Genomic DNA, 17,538 nt, shown 5'->3' with positions numbered 1-17,538 from the left:
ATTTGCTTTTTCATACAAACAGTTAGATATGATAAAAAAAACAATTAAAGGAGTCCACAAATTTATTAAAAACCACTTAGGATTTATATGTTAAATTGCACAGTAAATGTTTTGGTTAAATCTTAAAAGTTCAAGATTCAAAAGAATATCCTTTTAGAACCTTTTTGTGTTAACATGTAAATCTATTACTGGAAATTATGAATACTTTATATGAAACTTTCTGATTATAATACTCCTTGTCATTGATTTTGGGGAAAAAATCCTATATGAATAAGATTATACTTAAAGTTTACACTCATAGCATTTTTTAATAAAAAAAATGAAGCCTCCTTACAAATGTTGAATGATAATGATTGATAAAAGTCTCTTTAAATACACAGCTGGATTTTGCATTCTTTTTGTTTGTTTGTTTTATTTTGTTTGTTTGTTTTGAGACAGAGTCTGTCTTTGTTGCCATGGCTGGAGTGCAGTGGTGTGATGTGGGCTCACTGCAACCTCCACCTCCTGGGCTCCAGCAATCTTCCCACCTTAACCTCCCAAGTAACTGGGAGTACAGGTGCGTGCCACCATACTCAGCTAATTTTTATTTTATTATTTATTTATTTATTTATTTAGGTAGAGACGAGATGTCGCCATGTTGCCCAGCCTAGTCTTCAACTCCTGGGCTCAAGCGATCCTCCCACCTTGGCCTCCCAGAATGTTGAGATTATAGGCATGAACCACCGTGCTTAGCAGGATTTTGCATTCTTTATGATGAAAACCAGAGGAAGTCCTTAGTGCTCTTCAATTTTGCATCATAACAACTCTAAATCCATTTTAAACAATAGAAAATTGGTGCTGCCGAAAATATAAAGTATTTCAAAAGCACCACAAACTATTTTTGTTAATCTTAATTAGCCATGCATCTTTGTGAGATGTGACACTCAAAAATTACATGAGAGTTTCTAAATTGTGGCGAGATCTAACAGAATGCTCACATTATAGCTCCCTGCTTCATTATTATCCATCCACATTGTCATGTATTGGGATTTATGTTTGCCTGTTGTCTTCTTGTGTTAATATTTTTAATAGCTCAATGTTTATACATTCATTTCTGGGATAAATCAATTAGATTCTTTACTAAAAATCATTGATTTTATATGCTTCATCCTTTCATAGATTCTGACTAGATATACCTTATATTTCCTTGTAAGACTCACAATATTTAACACAATCCCCAACATATATAACAGGCAATTAATTTTGTTATTCAGTTGATTAGCATATTCAAAACTGCATAGCTTCTTTCCATATTGCTAGACTTTTGTAGACTAAATGAACAAGAGACTTTACAGGGCCGAAAATGACTTCTCTACTGGGGAAAAATTGGCAGAGGCAGTAATGTGTTCTATGCATTTCTTAATTAATTTATATTTTGGATGTACATTGCTAGGCACTTGGAATATAAAGATAAATAAGACAGTGTTTTGCTCCTTGTAAGTGCAAAGTCTGGAGTTATGTAGCAAACAGGGAAATAGTGCATTACAACCCTAATAGAGATGATGATTACACTGAAAAGGGAGATACTGGCTGACCAGCTGAAGGCTAGTTGACAAGAGTGCCCAGAAAGAGGTTCCAGAATGCCAGTTCCGATGCGTTTCTCTGGCTGCCCATGTGGTGTGCTTTCAGACTAAATCATTCTCTCAAAATTTAATGACTGAAATAAAAAAAGACTTGTTATTGTCAACAGGGATGTTTCATACTGAAATTAGCTGTTTCATAAACTCCTTCTGTATATAATTCTAATTGAAAATTTATGACTACCAAGATTAGTAGACCTTTTAATGGGTTAACAGTAAATGTACTTGAGAAAAACAGCTTAGTGCAGCTCCTGGATGTAAAGTAAAACAATGGAATTTATTTTAGTCTAGTAACCTTCCAGTGAGATATGAACAGTAAACCACAGAAAACCTGATTTGTTTTTGAACGCTTGAATTTTTTTTTTACTTTTTAAAAACCTATTTTATATGTGAATTTTTCTTTTGTGCGTATATATTCTATATGATGTTTTGCCCAGCTGGTGGAGACTTGATTTTTTTGTATTTCATATATATCATGGGAACATATATTTCCATGAATGAACATTAATACTCAATAATAATTAGTTAATATTGCTAATATATACATGGATATTGAATAATAAGCAAATATAGCTGGTCAGACACATTTAAATTAATATTTAATTTTACTTCTCTTTTATATAGGGTTAAATATATGTGTTTGGAAAAGAAATGGAAACTTCCACTGCCACAACCATTCTTCTTACCCATGTGATATGGAGCAATTCAACAAATGAGTGTGGTACCATACCTCTAGGGTCCAAAAGGAAGCAGGATGAAATCTCTCGTTGTTGAGTTTACCAACACCAGGCACTGAACATTTGTAAATTCACCATTATTCCTGGCCAGGGTTTACTTCTAAATGTGAATGACTTTCTATAATAACTAATTATAAAAAAGAATAACAATTATACTAATAATAAAAATACCAATTGTGGATAATAATTATCAGCCACTTACAGTATGATAGTTAATATGCTGAGTCTGTCTGCTCAAACTCTGTGAGGTTGAATTAGGCATAAAATTTTATACTCACTTTTCAGATAATGAATACACAGATATAAGTGTGAGTCAAGATTCAAAACTAGGCCGGGCATGGTGGCTCATGCCTGTAATCCCAGCACTTTGGGAGGCCAAGGTGGGCGGATCACGAGGTCAGGAGATCGAGACCATCCTGGCTAACACAGTGAAACCCTATCTCTACTAAAAATGCAAAAAAAAAAAATTAGCCAGGTGTGGTGGCAGGCACCTGTAGTCCCAGCTACTCAGGAGACTGAGGCAGGAAAATGGTGTGAACCTAGGAGGTAGAGCTTGCAGTGGGCCTACATCGCACCACTGGACTCCAGCCTGGGTGACAGAGCAAGACTCTATCTCAAAAAAAAAAAAAAAAAAAAAAAAAGGATTCAAAACTAGAGGGTTGCAGGGGGCGGCATCAAGATGGCTGAGTAGAGGCATCAGGCACTTGCCTTCTACTCAGTGAGTAATTAACTACATATTGAATAGAGCATCTAAGACAGAATACTGGAGTTCATCAAGGAAGTGACAGGAAACTTCGGAGTCATGGAAGGAGAGGGAAGTAAAGCAGCCAGCCCACGCAGGATAAGCTTGGAGCTAGAAGGAACTCCCCATTGTGGGGAAAAGGCATTGTTCCAGAGAGAGAGTTTGGGCTGGGCCTCACACTACCTCTGAGATTCAAGCAGCTACAGCACGGTGTCATTTTGAGAGCCTAGATCCCACCAGACTACATTTTTCTACCCTTGGGTCCAGCACACCCGAATCTCCACATCCCTGGAACCCTGCTGACATCCCCCTATGTCCATTCAGAGGGCTGCAGCATCACAATACATACTGGCCCCAGCATTGTGCCTGGGTCTCCAGCACTTTAGCCCACACAGTGACTTACTTGGGGAATGGGTGGTTCAGTGCACCTAGGAGACTGCCCCCATGACAAAGAAAGCTAAAGCTTGTGCTCCCCAGAGCCTGAGAGCTGCATGTCTGGGGCCACTGCCACTGATAGCAACCCTGCTCCCTCCAGTGACAGAGCCTCTGCATACCTGCGCAGACATTCAACACATTCAAGGGGCAGGGGGACTGGTTCACCTGTGTACATTGTCCCGGGGACTGAGGACCAATCTGCCTCATACACTGCCACAGGCACATAAGTGCATAGTCCAAGGAACTGAGGATCGACCCACCTCACCTATCACCACCAGTACCCACACATGCTTTCCAGGACCTGAGTATTGACTAGCATTCCTCCTGCCACCACACCTGTGTTTACCACCTGGGGGCCAGAGAACAGACCTCTCCTACTCATAACTGTTGTCCCCATGTGCCATCCAGGGGCCTGGTGATCAGCCTGGTGAAACTGCCGTAGATGTTGCCTGTGTACTAAGGGACCTGAGAGGTGGCACACCACTGCTACTGCCATTGCTAGTGCCACATGTACCACCTGGGGGCCTGAGTACCCACTCGATCATTATCATTAGCACCCAAGCATGCTGCCTGGAGGCCCAAGGACTGACCTTCCACCATGGAGTCCCACATAAACCACCTAGGGACCTGAGGACCAGCCCATCTGACATTCTTGTTCCTAGCTAAGCCTCACCACAGCATCCATTAACAACTACAATCTAAGTCACTACAGAACTCACAAACACCACTGACACTGATTATAGCTGAAGAAATCGTATGGAGAGTCTGCTACTGCACTCACCTATAATCAAAGCCAAAGCATCCTACGTCACACTAAATATATATCTATAGGAAAAAGCCTTTCCCTATGAAAACCAATCTATAAAATTAGAAAAAGCAGCTGTTACACTGGATGTCCACATACGAATGTAAGGACACAAGAAACATAAAAAAACAAGGATATATGACACTTCCAAACAAAGACAATAGTTCTTTAGTAACAGATCCCATAGAAAAGAAAATATATGAAATCTCTGAAAAATAATTCAAAATAAGATTAAAGAAGCTCAGTGAGATACAAGAGAACACAGATAAATGATAAAATATCAGAAAAGCAATTCATGAGCTGAAGTTTAACAAAGAGATATGCATCATAGAAAAGAACCAAACAGAATCCTGGAACTGAAGGTGTAGTGAATGAAATTAAAAATACGATCAAGAGCTTCAACAACAGACTAAATCAAGCAAAAGAAAGACTTTCTGGCCAAGTGCAGTGGCTCATAGCTGTAATCCCAGCACTTTAGGAGGCCAAGGCAGGTGAATCACCTGAGGCCAGGAGTTTGAGACCAGCCTGACCAACATGGTGAAACCTTGTCTCTACTAAAAATAGAAAAAAAAAAAATTAGCCAGGCATGGTTCTGTGCACCTGTAGGCCCAACTACTTGGGAGACTGAGGCAGGAGAATCACTTGAACCCAGGAGGTGAAGGTTGCAGTGGGCTGAGATCATGCCACTGCACTCCAGCCTGGGTGACAGAGCAAGACTCCATCTCGAAAAAATAATAAATAAATAAATAAAAGTTTCTGAATCTGAAGACAGATTTTTTTGATATAAAACAGATGAAAAGAAAAAAGAGTAAAGAAAGCTTATGTGAGATACAGGATACCAGAAGCAAACAAATATTCAAATTTTGGGAGTTTCACAAGGAGAAGGCATGGCAAAGATATAGAAAACCTGCTAATGAGATAATAGCTGAAAACTTCACAAGTCTTGCAAGAGATAAAGACATCCAAATACAGAAAGCTCAAATATCCCCTAATAGATTTAATCTAATAAGATTTTAAAGGCATATTATAATCAAACTTTTAAAAATCAAAGACAAAGAATTCTAAAAACAGTTAAAAGCATCATATCACATATAAGAGAGTCTCCACCAGACTAACAGTACATTTCTCAGCAGGAAGCTTCTAGACCAGGAGAGAATGGGATGACAGATTCAAAGTCCTGGGGTGAGGGATTGGTCGGGGCATGAGGAGAACTGTCAGCCAAGAATACCACACTCAGCAAAACTATCCTTCTTAAATGAGGTGACATAAAATCTTTCTTAGACAAGCAAAAGCTGAGGGAATTCATCACCACTAGACCAGTCCTACAAGAAATGTTTAAGGGATTTCTATATCTGGAAGTGAAAGGACAACGTCCACCATCATGAAAACACACAAAAATATAAAGCTTACTGGTGGCATACATACACAGATGAGAAGGGGGTTAAACATTACCATCACAAAAAACCACCAAATCTTAAAGGCAAACAACAAGGAAGAAAGAAATGAAGAGTGTATTAAACAATCACAAAATAATTAGCAAAGCAGGAATGAGTCCTTACCTGTCACTAACAACCTTGAATGTGAACTGTTTAAATTCTCCAATTAAAAAATATAGACTGGCTGAATTGATTTTAAAAATCAAGACCCAGCTAGCTATATGTTCTCTACAAGAAACTCAGTTTGCCTATAATGACACACAGACTGAAAGTGAAGGGATTGAAAAAATTCCATGCAAATAGAAACCTAAAGTATGCAATAATAGCTATGCTTATATCAGAGAAAATGGACTTTACATCAAAAAACATAAAAATAGATAAAGAAGGTCATTATGTAATGATAAAGGGATCAATTCAGCAAGAGGATGTAACAGTTGTAAATATATATGCATCCAATACCAGAGCACCGAGATATATAAGCAAATACTATTAGAGCAAAAGAGTTCAGCAGACTCCAATGCATTAATAGTTGGGGACTTCAGCACCACACTTTCAGCATTGGACAGATTAGCCAGGCAGAAAGTCAACAAACATCAGACTTACTCTGCACTATAGAACAAATGTACTTAACAGACATTACAAAACATTTCATTCAACAGTTATAGAGCACATATTTTTCTCATCAGCACATGGAACATACTCCAGGATACAGCACATATTAGGCCACAAAAAAATCTCAACAAATTTTGAAAAATCAAAATCATGTCAAGTATCTTCTCAGACCACAGGGAAATAAAACTCGAAATCAATAAAAAGAGAAACTTTGTATACTGTATAAATACATGGAAATTAAACAGCATGCTCCTGAATGAGCAATGAGTCAATGAACAAATTAAAAAGGAAATAAAAAGCTTGCTTGAAACAAGTGAAAATGGAAACGCAACACATCCGAATTCTATGAGATATGGCACTAAGAGGAAAGTTTACAGCAATAAATGCCTGCATAAAAATTGGAAAGATTTCAAATAAACAACCTAATGGTATGCCTTAAGGACCCCCAAAAAGGAAAAACAAACTAGACCTAAAGTTAGTAGAAATAATAAAGATCAGAGCAGAACTAAACAAAATAGAGCTGAAAAAACCACTACAAAGGATCAGTGAAACAAAAAGTTGATTTTCTGAAAAGATAAAATCAATAAACCACTAGACTAATTGAGAAAAAAGAAGACTCATGCTGAGACCAGCTCTGCTTGGGAGACGCAAACCCAGTGACGCTAGAGGAGTTAAAGACACACACACAGAAATATAGAGGTGTGGAGTAGGAAATCAGGAGTCTCACAGCCTTCAGAGCTGAGAGCCTCGAACAGAGATTTACCCACGTATCTATTAACAGTAAGCCAGTGATAAGCATTATTTCTGTAGATTATAGATTAAAAATATTCCTTACTGGAAACAAAGGGATGGGCCAAAACAAAGTGTTGGGTTTGGCTAGTTGTCTGTAGCAGGAGCATGTCCTTAAGGCACAGATCATTCATGCTATTGTTTGTGGTTTAAGAATGCCTTTAAGTGGTTTTTCCATCCTGGGTGGGTCAGGTGTTCCTTGCCTTCATTCCGGGAAACCCACAACCTTCCAGCGTGGGCATCATGACCATCATGAACATGTCACAGTGCTGCAGAGATTTTGTTTATGGCCAGTTTTGGGGTCAGTTTATGGCTAGATTTTGGGAACCTGTTCCCAACAGATCCAAATAAAGTCAGAAACAAAAAAAGGTGCATTATGGCTGATGCCACAGAAATACACAGGATCAGCCGGAATGGTGGCTCACTCCTGTAGACCCAGCACTTTGGGAGGCCAAGGCAGGTGGATCACCTGAGGTCAGGAGTTCAAGACCAGCCTGGCCAACATGGCACAACTCCATCTCTAGTAAAAATACAGAAATTAGCCGGCCATGGTGGTGCACATCTGTAATCCAAGCTACTCAGGAGGCTGAGGCAGGAGAATCACCTGAACCCGGGAGGTGGAGGTTGCAGTGAGCCAAGATTCTGTCACTGCACTCCAGCCGGGGTGACAGAGTGAGACTCAGTTTAAAAAAAAAAACAAGGGATCATTAGAGACTGCTATGAACAATTATATGCAAACATATTGGAAAACCTAGAGGAAATGGATTAATTCCTGAACACACACAATCTACCAAGATTGAACCAGAAAGAAATGAAATGCTTGAATAGACCAATAACGAGAAAAGAGATCAAATAAGTAACAAAAAATCTTTCAGCAAAGAAAAACCCAGAACTGTATGGCTCTACTGCTGAATTCTACCAGACTTATAAGGAACAACTAACACCAGATCTTCTCAAACTATTCCAAAAAGTTGAGGCAGAGAGGAATTCATCCTAACTCATTCTACGAGACCAGCATTACACATTACATTGATGGTAAGTCAGACAAGGACACAAGAAAAAAAAAATGGACCGGTATCCTTGATGAACACGATGAACACAGACACAAAAATCCTCAGCAAAATACTAGCAAATTGAATCCAACATGTCAAAAAGATTAGAAACCGGGGGGCGGAGCAAGATGGCCGAATAGGAACAGCTCCAGTCTCCAACTCCCAGCACGAGCGACACAGAAGACCGGCGATTTCTGCATTTTCAACTGAGGTACTGGGTTCATCTCACTGGGGAGTGCCAGACGATCGGTGCTGGTCAGCTGCTGCAGCCCGACCAGCGAGAGCTGAAGCAGGGCGAGGCATTGCCTCACCTGGAAAGCGCAAGGGGGAAGGGAATCCCTTTTCCTAGCCAGGGGAACTGAGACACACAACACCTGGAAAATCGGGTAACTCCCACCCCAAAACTGCGCTTTAAGCAAACAGGCACACCAGGAGATCATATCCCACACCTGGCCGGGAGGGTCCCACACCCACGGAGCCTCCCTCATTGCTAGCACAGCAGTCTGTGATCTACCTGCAAGGCAGCAGCGAGGCTGGGGGAGGGGCGCCCGCCATTGCTGAGGCTTAAGTAGGTAAACAAAGCTGCTGGGAAGCTCGAACTGGGTGGAGCTCACAGCAGCTCAAGGAAACCTGCCTGTCTCTGTAGACTCCACCTCTGGGGACAGGGCACAGTAAACAATAACAAACGCAGCAGCTCTGCAGACGTAAACGACTCTGTCTGACAGCTTTGAAGAGAGCAGTGGATCTCCCAACACGGAGGTTGAGATCTGAGAAGGGACAGACTCCCTGCTCAAGTGGGTCCCTGACCCCTGAGTAGCCTAACTGGGAGACATCTCCCACTAGGGGCAGTCTGACACCCCACACCTCACAGGGTGGAGTACACCCCTGAGAGGAAGCTTCCAAAGCAAGAATCAGACAGGTACACTCACTGTTCAGAAATATTCTATCTTCTGCAGCCTCTGCTGCTGATACCCAGGCAAACAGGGTCTGGAGTGGACCTCAAGCAATCTCCTACAGCTACAACCTACAGCTGAGGATCCTGACTGTTAGAAGGAAAGCTATCAAACAGGAAGGACACCTACACCAAAACCCCATCAGTACATCACCATCATCAAAGACCAGAGGCAGATAAAACCACAAAGATGGGGAAAAAGCAGGGCAGAAAAGCTGGAAATTCAAAAAATAAGAGCGCATCTCCCCCGGCAAAGGAGCGCAGCTCATCGCCAGCAACGGATCAAAGCTGGACGGAGAATGACTTCGACAAGATGAGAGAAGAAGGCTTCAGTCCATCAAATTTCTCAGAGCTAAAGGAGGAATTATGTACCCAGCGCAAAGAAACTAAAAATCTTGAAAAAAAAGTGGAAGAATTGATGGCTAGAGTAATTAATGCAGAGAAGCTCACAAACGAAATGAAAGAGACAAAAACCATGGCACGAGAAATACGTGACAAATGCACAAGCTTCAGTAACCGACTCGATCAACTGGAAGAAAGAATGTCAGCGATGGAGGATCAAATGAATGAAATGAAGCGAGAAGAGAAACCAAAAGAAAAAAGAAGAAAAAGAAATGAACAAAGCCTGCAAGAAGTATGGGATTATGTAAAAAGACCAAATCTACGTCTGATTGGGGTGCCTGAAAGTGAGGGGGAAAATGGAACCAAGTTGGAAAACACTCTTCAGGAGATCATCCAGGAGAACTTCCCCAACCTAGTAGGGCAGGCCAACATTCAAATCCAGGAAATACAGAGAATGCCACAAAGATACTCCTCGAGAAGAGCAACTCGAAGACACATAATTGCCAGATTCACCAAAGTTGAAATGAAGGAAAAAATCTTAAGGGCAGCCAGAGAGAAAGGTCGGGTTACCCACAAAGGGAAGCCCATCAGACTAACAGCAGATCTCTCGGCAGAAACTCTTCAAGCCAGAAGAGAGTGGGGGCCAATATTCAACATTCTTAAAGAAAAGAATTTTAAACCCAGAATTTTATATCCAGCCAAACTAAGTTTCATAAGTGAAGGAGAAATAAAATCCTTTACAGATAAGCAAATGCTTAGAGATTTTGTCACCACTAGGCCTGCCTTACAAGAGACCCTGAAGGAGCACTAAACATGGAAAGGAACAACCGGTACCAGCCATTGCAAAAACATGCCAAAATGTAAAGACCATCAAGGCTAGGAAGAAACTGCATCAACTAACGAGCAAAATAACCAGTTAATATCATAATGGCAGGATCAAGTTCACACATAACAATCTTAACCTTAAATGTAAATGGACTAAATGCTCCAATTAAAAGACACAGACTGGCAAACTGGATAAAGAGTCAAGACCCATCAGTCTGCTGTATTCAGGAGACCCATCTCACGTGCAGAGACATACATAGGCTCAAAATAAAGGGATGGAGTAAGATTTACCAAGCAAATGGAGAACAAAAAAAAGCGGGGGTTGCAATACTAGTCTCTGATAAAACAGACTTTAAACCATCAAAGATCAAAAGAGACAAAGAAGGCCATTACATAATGGTAAAGGGATCAATTCAACAGGAAGAGCTAACTATCCTAAATATATATGCACCCAATACAGGAGCACCCAGATTCATGAAGCAAGTCCTTAGAGACTTACAAAGAGACTTAGACTCCCATACAATAATAATGGGAGACTTCAACACTCCACTGTCAACATTAGACAGATCAACGAGACAGAAAGTTAACAAGGATATCCAGGAATTGAACTCATCTCTGCAGCAAGCAGACCTAATAGACATCTATAGAACTCTCCACCCCAAATCAACAGAATATACATTCTTCTCAGCACCACATTGTACTTACTCCAAAATTGACCACGTAATTGGAAGTAAAGCACTCCTCAGCAAATGTACAAGAACAGAAATTATAATAAACTGTCTCTCAGACCACAGTGCAATCAAATTAGAACTCAGGACTAAGAAACTCAATCAAAACCGCTCAACTACATGGAAACTGAACAACCTGCTCCTGAATGACTACTGGGTACATAACGAAATGAAGGCAGAAATAAAGATGTTCTTTGAAACCAATGAGAACAAAGATACAACATACCAGAATCTCTGGGACACATTTAAAGCAGTGTGTAGAGGGAAATTTATAGCACTAAATGCCCACAAGAGAAAGCAGGAAAGATCTAAAATTGACACTCTAACATCGCAATTAAAAGAACTAGAGAAGCAAGAGCAAACACATTCGAAAGCTAGCAGAAGGCAAGAAATAACTAAGATCAGAGCAGAACTGAAGGAGATAGAGACACAAAAAACCCTCCAAAAAATCAATGAATCCAGGAGTTGGTTTTTTGAAAAGATCAACAAAATTGACAGACCACTAGCAAGACTAATAAAGAAGAAAAGAGAGAAGAATCAAATCGACGCAATTAAAAATGATAAAGGGGATATCACCACCGACCCCACAGAAATACAAACTACCATCAGAGAATACTATAAACACCTCTACGCAAATAAACTGGAAAATCTAGAAGAAATGGATAATTTCCTGGACACTTACACTCTTCCAAGACTAAACCAGGAAGAAGTTTAATCCCTGAATAGACCAATAGTAGGCTCTGAAATTGAGGCAATAATTAATAGCCTACCAACCAAAAAAAGTCCAGGACCAGATGGATTCACAGCTGAATTCTACCAGAGGTACAAGGAGGAGCTGGTACCATTCCTTCTGAAACTATTCCAATCAATAGAAAAAGAGGGAATCCTCCCTAACTCATTTTATGAGGCCAACATCATCCTGATACCAAAGCCTGGCAGAGACACAACAAAAAAAGAGAATTTTAGACCAATATCCCTAATGAACATCGATGCAAAAATCCTCAATAAAATACTGGCAAACCGGATTCAGCAGCACATCAAAAAGCTTATCCACCATGATCAAGTGGGCTTCATCCCTGGGATGCAAGGCTGGTTCAACATTCGCAAATCAATAAACATAATCCAGCATATAAACAGAACGAAAGACAAGAACCACATCATTATCTCAATAGATGCAGAAAAGGCTTTTGACAAAATTCAACAGCCCTTCATGCTAAAAACGCTCAATAAATTCGGTATTGATGGAACGTACCTCAAAATCATAAGAGCTATTTATGACAAACCCACAGCCAATATCATACTGAATGGGCAAAAACTGGAAAAATTCCCTTTGAAAACTGGCACAAGACAGGGATGCCCTCTCTCACCACTCCTATTCAACATAGTGTTGGAAGTTCTGGCTAGGGCAATCAGGCAAGAGAAAGAAATCAAGGGGATTCAGTTAGGAAAAGAAGAAGTCAATTTGTCCCTGTTTGCAGACGACATGATTGTATATTTAGAAAACCCCATTGTCTCAGCCCAAAATCTCCTTAAGCTGATAAGAAACTTCAGCAAAGTCTCAGGATACAAAATTAATGTGCAAAAATCACAAGCATTCCTATACACCAGTGACAGTCAAACAGAGAGCCAAATCAGGAATGAACTTCCATTCACAATTGCTTCAAAGAGAATAAAATACCTAGGAATCCAACTTACAAGGGATGTAAAGGACCTCTTCAAGGAGAACTACAAACCACTGCTCAGTGAAATAAAAGAGGACACAAACAAATGGAAGAACATACCATGCTCATGGATAGGAAGAATCAATATCGTGAAAATGGCCATACTGCCCAAGGTAATTTATAGATTCAATGCCATCCCCATCAAGCTACCAATGAGCTTCTTCACAGAATTGGAAAAAACTGCTTTAAAGTTCATATAGAACCAAAAAAGAGCCCGCATCTCCAAGACAATCCTAAGTCAAAAGAACAAAGCTGGAGGCATCACGCTACCTGACTTCAAACTATACTACAAGGCTACAGTAACCAAAACAGCATGGTACTGGTACCAAAACAGAGATATAGACCAATGGAACAGAACAGAGTCCTCAGAAATAATACCACACATCTACAGCCATCTGATCTTTGACAAACCTGACAAAAACAAGAAATGGGGAAAGGATTCCCTATTTAATAAATGGTGCTGGGAAAATTGGCTAGCCATAAGTAGAAAGCTGAAACTGGATCCTTTCCTTACTCCTTATACGAAAATTAATTCAAGATGGATTAGAGACTTAAATGTTAGACCTAATACCATAAAAATCCTAGAGGAAAACCTAGGTAGTACCATTCAGGACATAGGCATGGGCAAAGACTTCATGTCTAAAACACCAAAAGCAACGGCAACAAAAGCCAAAATTGACAAATGGGATCTAATTCAACTAAAGAGCTTCTGCACAGCAAAAGAAACTACCATCAGAGTGAACAGGCAACCTACAGAATGGGAGAAAATTTTTGCAATCTACTCATCTGACAAAGGGCTAATATCCAGAACCTACAAAGAACTCAAACAAATTTACAAGAAAAAAACAACCCCATCAAAAAGTGAGCAAAGGATATGGACAGACATTTCTCAAAAGAAGACATTCATACAGCCAACAGACACATGAAAAAATGCTCATCATCACTGGCCATCAGAGAAATGCAAATCAAAACCACAATGAGATACCATCTCACACCAGTTAGAATGGCGATCATTCAAAAGTCAGGAACCAACAGGTGCTGGAGAGGATGTGGAGAAATAGGAACACTTTTACACTGTTGGTGGGATTGTAAACTAGTTCAACCATTATGGAAAACAGTATGGCGATTCCTCAAGGATCTAGAACTAGATGTACCATATGACCCAGCCATCCCATTACTAGGTATATACCCAAAGGATTATAAATTATGCTGCTATAAAGACACATGCACACGTATGTTTATTGCAGCACTATTCACAATAGCAAAGACTTGGAATCAACCCAAATGTCCATCAGTGACAGATTGGATTAAGAAAATGTGGCACATATACACCATGGAATACTATGCAGCCATAAAAAAGGATGAGTTTGTGTCCTTTGTAGGGACATGGATGCAGCTGGAAACCATCATTCTCAGCAAACTATCACAAGAACAGAAAACCAAACACCGCATGTTCTCACTCATAGGTGGGAACTGAACAATGAGATCACTTGGACTCGGGAAGGGGAACATCACACCCCGGGGCCTATCATGGGGAGGGGGGAGGGGGGAGGGATTGCATTGGGAGTTATACCTTATGTAAATGACGAGTTGATGGGTGCAGCACACCAACATGGCACAAGTATACATATGTAGCAAACCTGCACGTTGTGCACATGTACCCTACAACTTGAAGTTTAATAATAATAAATTAAAAAAAAAACAAAAAACAAAAAACCAAAAGGTTAGAAACCATAATCAAATGGAATTTATCCCAGTGATGCAAGCATGGTTCAACATGTGCAAATCAGTCAGTGTGTGATACATCACATTGACAGAATGAAGGACAAAAACGATACGATCATCTCAATAGGACAGAAAAAGCATTTTGTAAAATTTAACATCTTTCCCTGTTAAAAACTATTGACAGGTTAGATATAGAAGAAGAATACCTCAACATAAGAGCTGTATATGACACATCCACAGCTGACATCACACTGAATGAGGAAAAGCTGAAATACTTTCCTCTAAGACTGGAACAAGACGAAGATACCCACTTTTAATTCTCCTATTCAACATAGTACTTGAAGTCATAGCCAGAGCAGTCAAGCAAGACAAAGAAATAAAAGGCATCTAAATTGGAAAGGAGGAAGTCAAATTGTCCCTCTTTGTAGATGACATAATCTTATACATAGGAAAACCTAAACACTCTACTAAAAATCTCTTAGAACTGATAAATGTATTCAGGAAAGCTGTAGGATACAAAGTCCAACGTACAAAAATCAGTGGTGTTTCTATACACCAATAATGAAGTGGCAGAAAAAGAAATCAGAGAGCAATCCCATTTACAATAGCTACAGAAAAATAAAATACTTAGGAATAAATTTAACCAAGGAGGTAAAAGACCCCTACAAGAAAAGTTATAAAACATTATTGAAAGAAATTAGGACACAAACATAAAGACATTTGATGCTCATGGATTTTAATAATTAATATTGTTAAAATGACCATACTGCAGAAAGAAATCTACAGATTCAGTGCAACTCCTATCCAAATACCAATGACAATCTTCACAAAAAATAGAAAACCAAAAGACCCTAAACAGCCACAGCAGTACTGAGCAAAATGAACTAATCTGGAAGCATTACACTACCTGATTTCAAAACACGCTACAAATCCAGATTAATGAAAACAGCATGGTATTGGTATAAAAAGACTCATAGACCAATGGAACAGAATAGAGAAACGAGAAATATATCCAACTGTTTATAGTCAACTGATTTTTGACAAATGCACCAAGAACATACAGACACCCTTCAATAAGTGGTGCCAAGAAAATTGGATACCCATATCCAGAGGAATGAAATTAAACCCCTATCTCTCACTATGTACCAAAATCAACTCAAAACAGATTAAAGACTTAAGGCACAAAACTATAAAACTAGAAGAAAACATAGGAGAAAAGCTTCAAGATACTGATCAAAGCAAAGATTTTATGACTAAGACCTCAGAAACACAGGCAACAAAAGCAAAAATAGACCAAGAGGACCATATTAAAAGCTGCTGCACAGCAAAAGAACAGAATGAAGAGACAATCTATAGCATGGGAGCAAACATTTGCAAACTGTTCATCTAACATGGGACTAATATCTAGAGTATACAAGGAACTCACACTACTCAACAGCAGAACACCAAGTTATTCCATTAAAAAGAGTGCAAAGGGGCCGGGCACAGTGGCTCACGCCTATAATCCTGGCACTTTGGGAGGCCGAGGCAGGTGGATCACAAGGTCAGGAAGTAGAGACAATCCTGGCTAATATGGTGAAACCCCATATCTACTAAAATACAAAAAAATAAAAAGTAGCCGGGCGTGTTGGCATGCCTGTAGTCCCAGCTACTTGGGAGGTTGAGGCAGGGGGATCGCTTGAACTGGGAAGCGGAGATTGCAGTGAGCTGAGACTGTGCCACTGCACTCCAGCCTGGCAACAAAGCAAGACTATGTCTCAAAAAAAAAAAAAAAAAAAAAAGGAAAATAAAATGTGGGCAAAGGATCCTAATAGATCTTTCTCCAAAAAAGACATATAAATGGCCAACAACTATATGAAAAAAATGCTCAATATCACTGATCATCAGGGAAATGCAATGTCAAAACCGCAGCAGAAAACCACAGTTAGAATGGCTATTATCAAAAAGACAAATAATAATAATAATAATAACAAATGCTGACAAAGAAGTGGAGAAAAGGCAACTCTTTTTTTTTTTTTTTTTTTTTTGATATGGAATCTCACTCTGTCGCCCAGGCTGGAGTGCAGTGGCGCATTCTTGGCTCACTGTGAGCTCTGCTTCCCGGGTTCACGAGAGAAAAGGCAACTCTTACGCACTGTTGGTGGGAATGTAAATTAGTACAGCCACTATGGAAAACAGTATGAGACTTCCCAAAAAACAAAACAGAACCACCATTCGATCCAGCAACCCTACTACTGGATATTTATCAAAAAGAAAGAAAAATCAGTATATCAATGAGACACCAGCACCCTTGTGTTTATTGCGGCACTGTTCACAATAGCCAAGATATAGAATTAATCCAAGTGTTTGTTAACAGATGAAAGGATGAAGAAAGTGTGGCATATATGCACAATGGAATACTATCCTGCCATAAAAAGAATGAAATCCTGTCATTTGTAGCAACATGGATAGAAGTAGAGGTCAATATGTTAAATGAAATAAGCCAGGCACAGAAAGATAAATATCTCATATTCTCTCATATGTAGGAGCTAAAAAACAAAAACAAAACCAAAAAAAAGTGAATCTCTTGGAGACAAAGAATAGAATAGTGGTTACCAAGGGTTGAGAATGGTGGGGTGGTGGGGTTGAAGAGAGGTTGGTCAGCAAGTACAAACATATAGTTAGAAGGAATAAGTTGTAGTGTTTGATAGCACCGTAGGGTGAGTGTAGTTAACAGTAATTTATTGTACATTTCAAAGTAGCTAGAAGAGATTTGAAATGTTCCCAACAGAAAGAAATGATAAATGTTTGATGCAGTGAATATCCTAAATACCCTGATTTGATAGTTATACATTGTATGCATGTATCAAAATATCACATGTACTTCATAAATATTTTAAAATATTATATATCAATTTAAACATTTTTTAAAAATTCAAAACCTAGGATCCTCACTTCTGCACTTAGGTCCCTAACTTCTGTATCATACTGATGCTCATTATGTAATTTGAGCTTCAATAACTTTGTAAGGAAGATAAT

The 17,538-nt window shown here is 39.5% G+C and overlaps 1 protein-coding gene across 5 annotated transcripts in view; it reads left to right on the top strand.

Moving 5' to 3' along the window:
- Positions 1–17,538, top strand: part of DOCK3 (dedicator of cytokinesis 3) — a 675,444-nt gene that overhangs the window by 359,809 nt on the left and 298,097 nt on the right. The gene's annotated exons all lie outside the window — the stretch shown is intronic.

Source organism: Chlorocebus sabaeus, chromosome 22 (genome assembly GCF_047675955.1).
Source record: "Chlorocebus sabaeus isolate Y175 chromosome 22, mChlSab1.0.hap1, whole genome shotgun sequence".
Lineage (NCBI taxonomy): Eukaryota > Metazoa > Chordata > Mammalia > Primates > Cercopithecidae > Chlorocebus > Chlorocebus sabaeus.
Note: the sequence above shows the minus strand (reverse complement) of the source record. Positions and strands in the feature narration are given on the sequence as shown.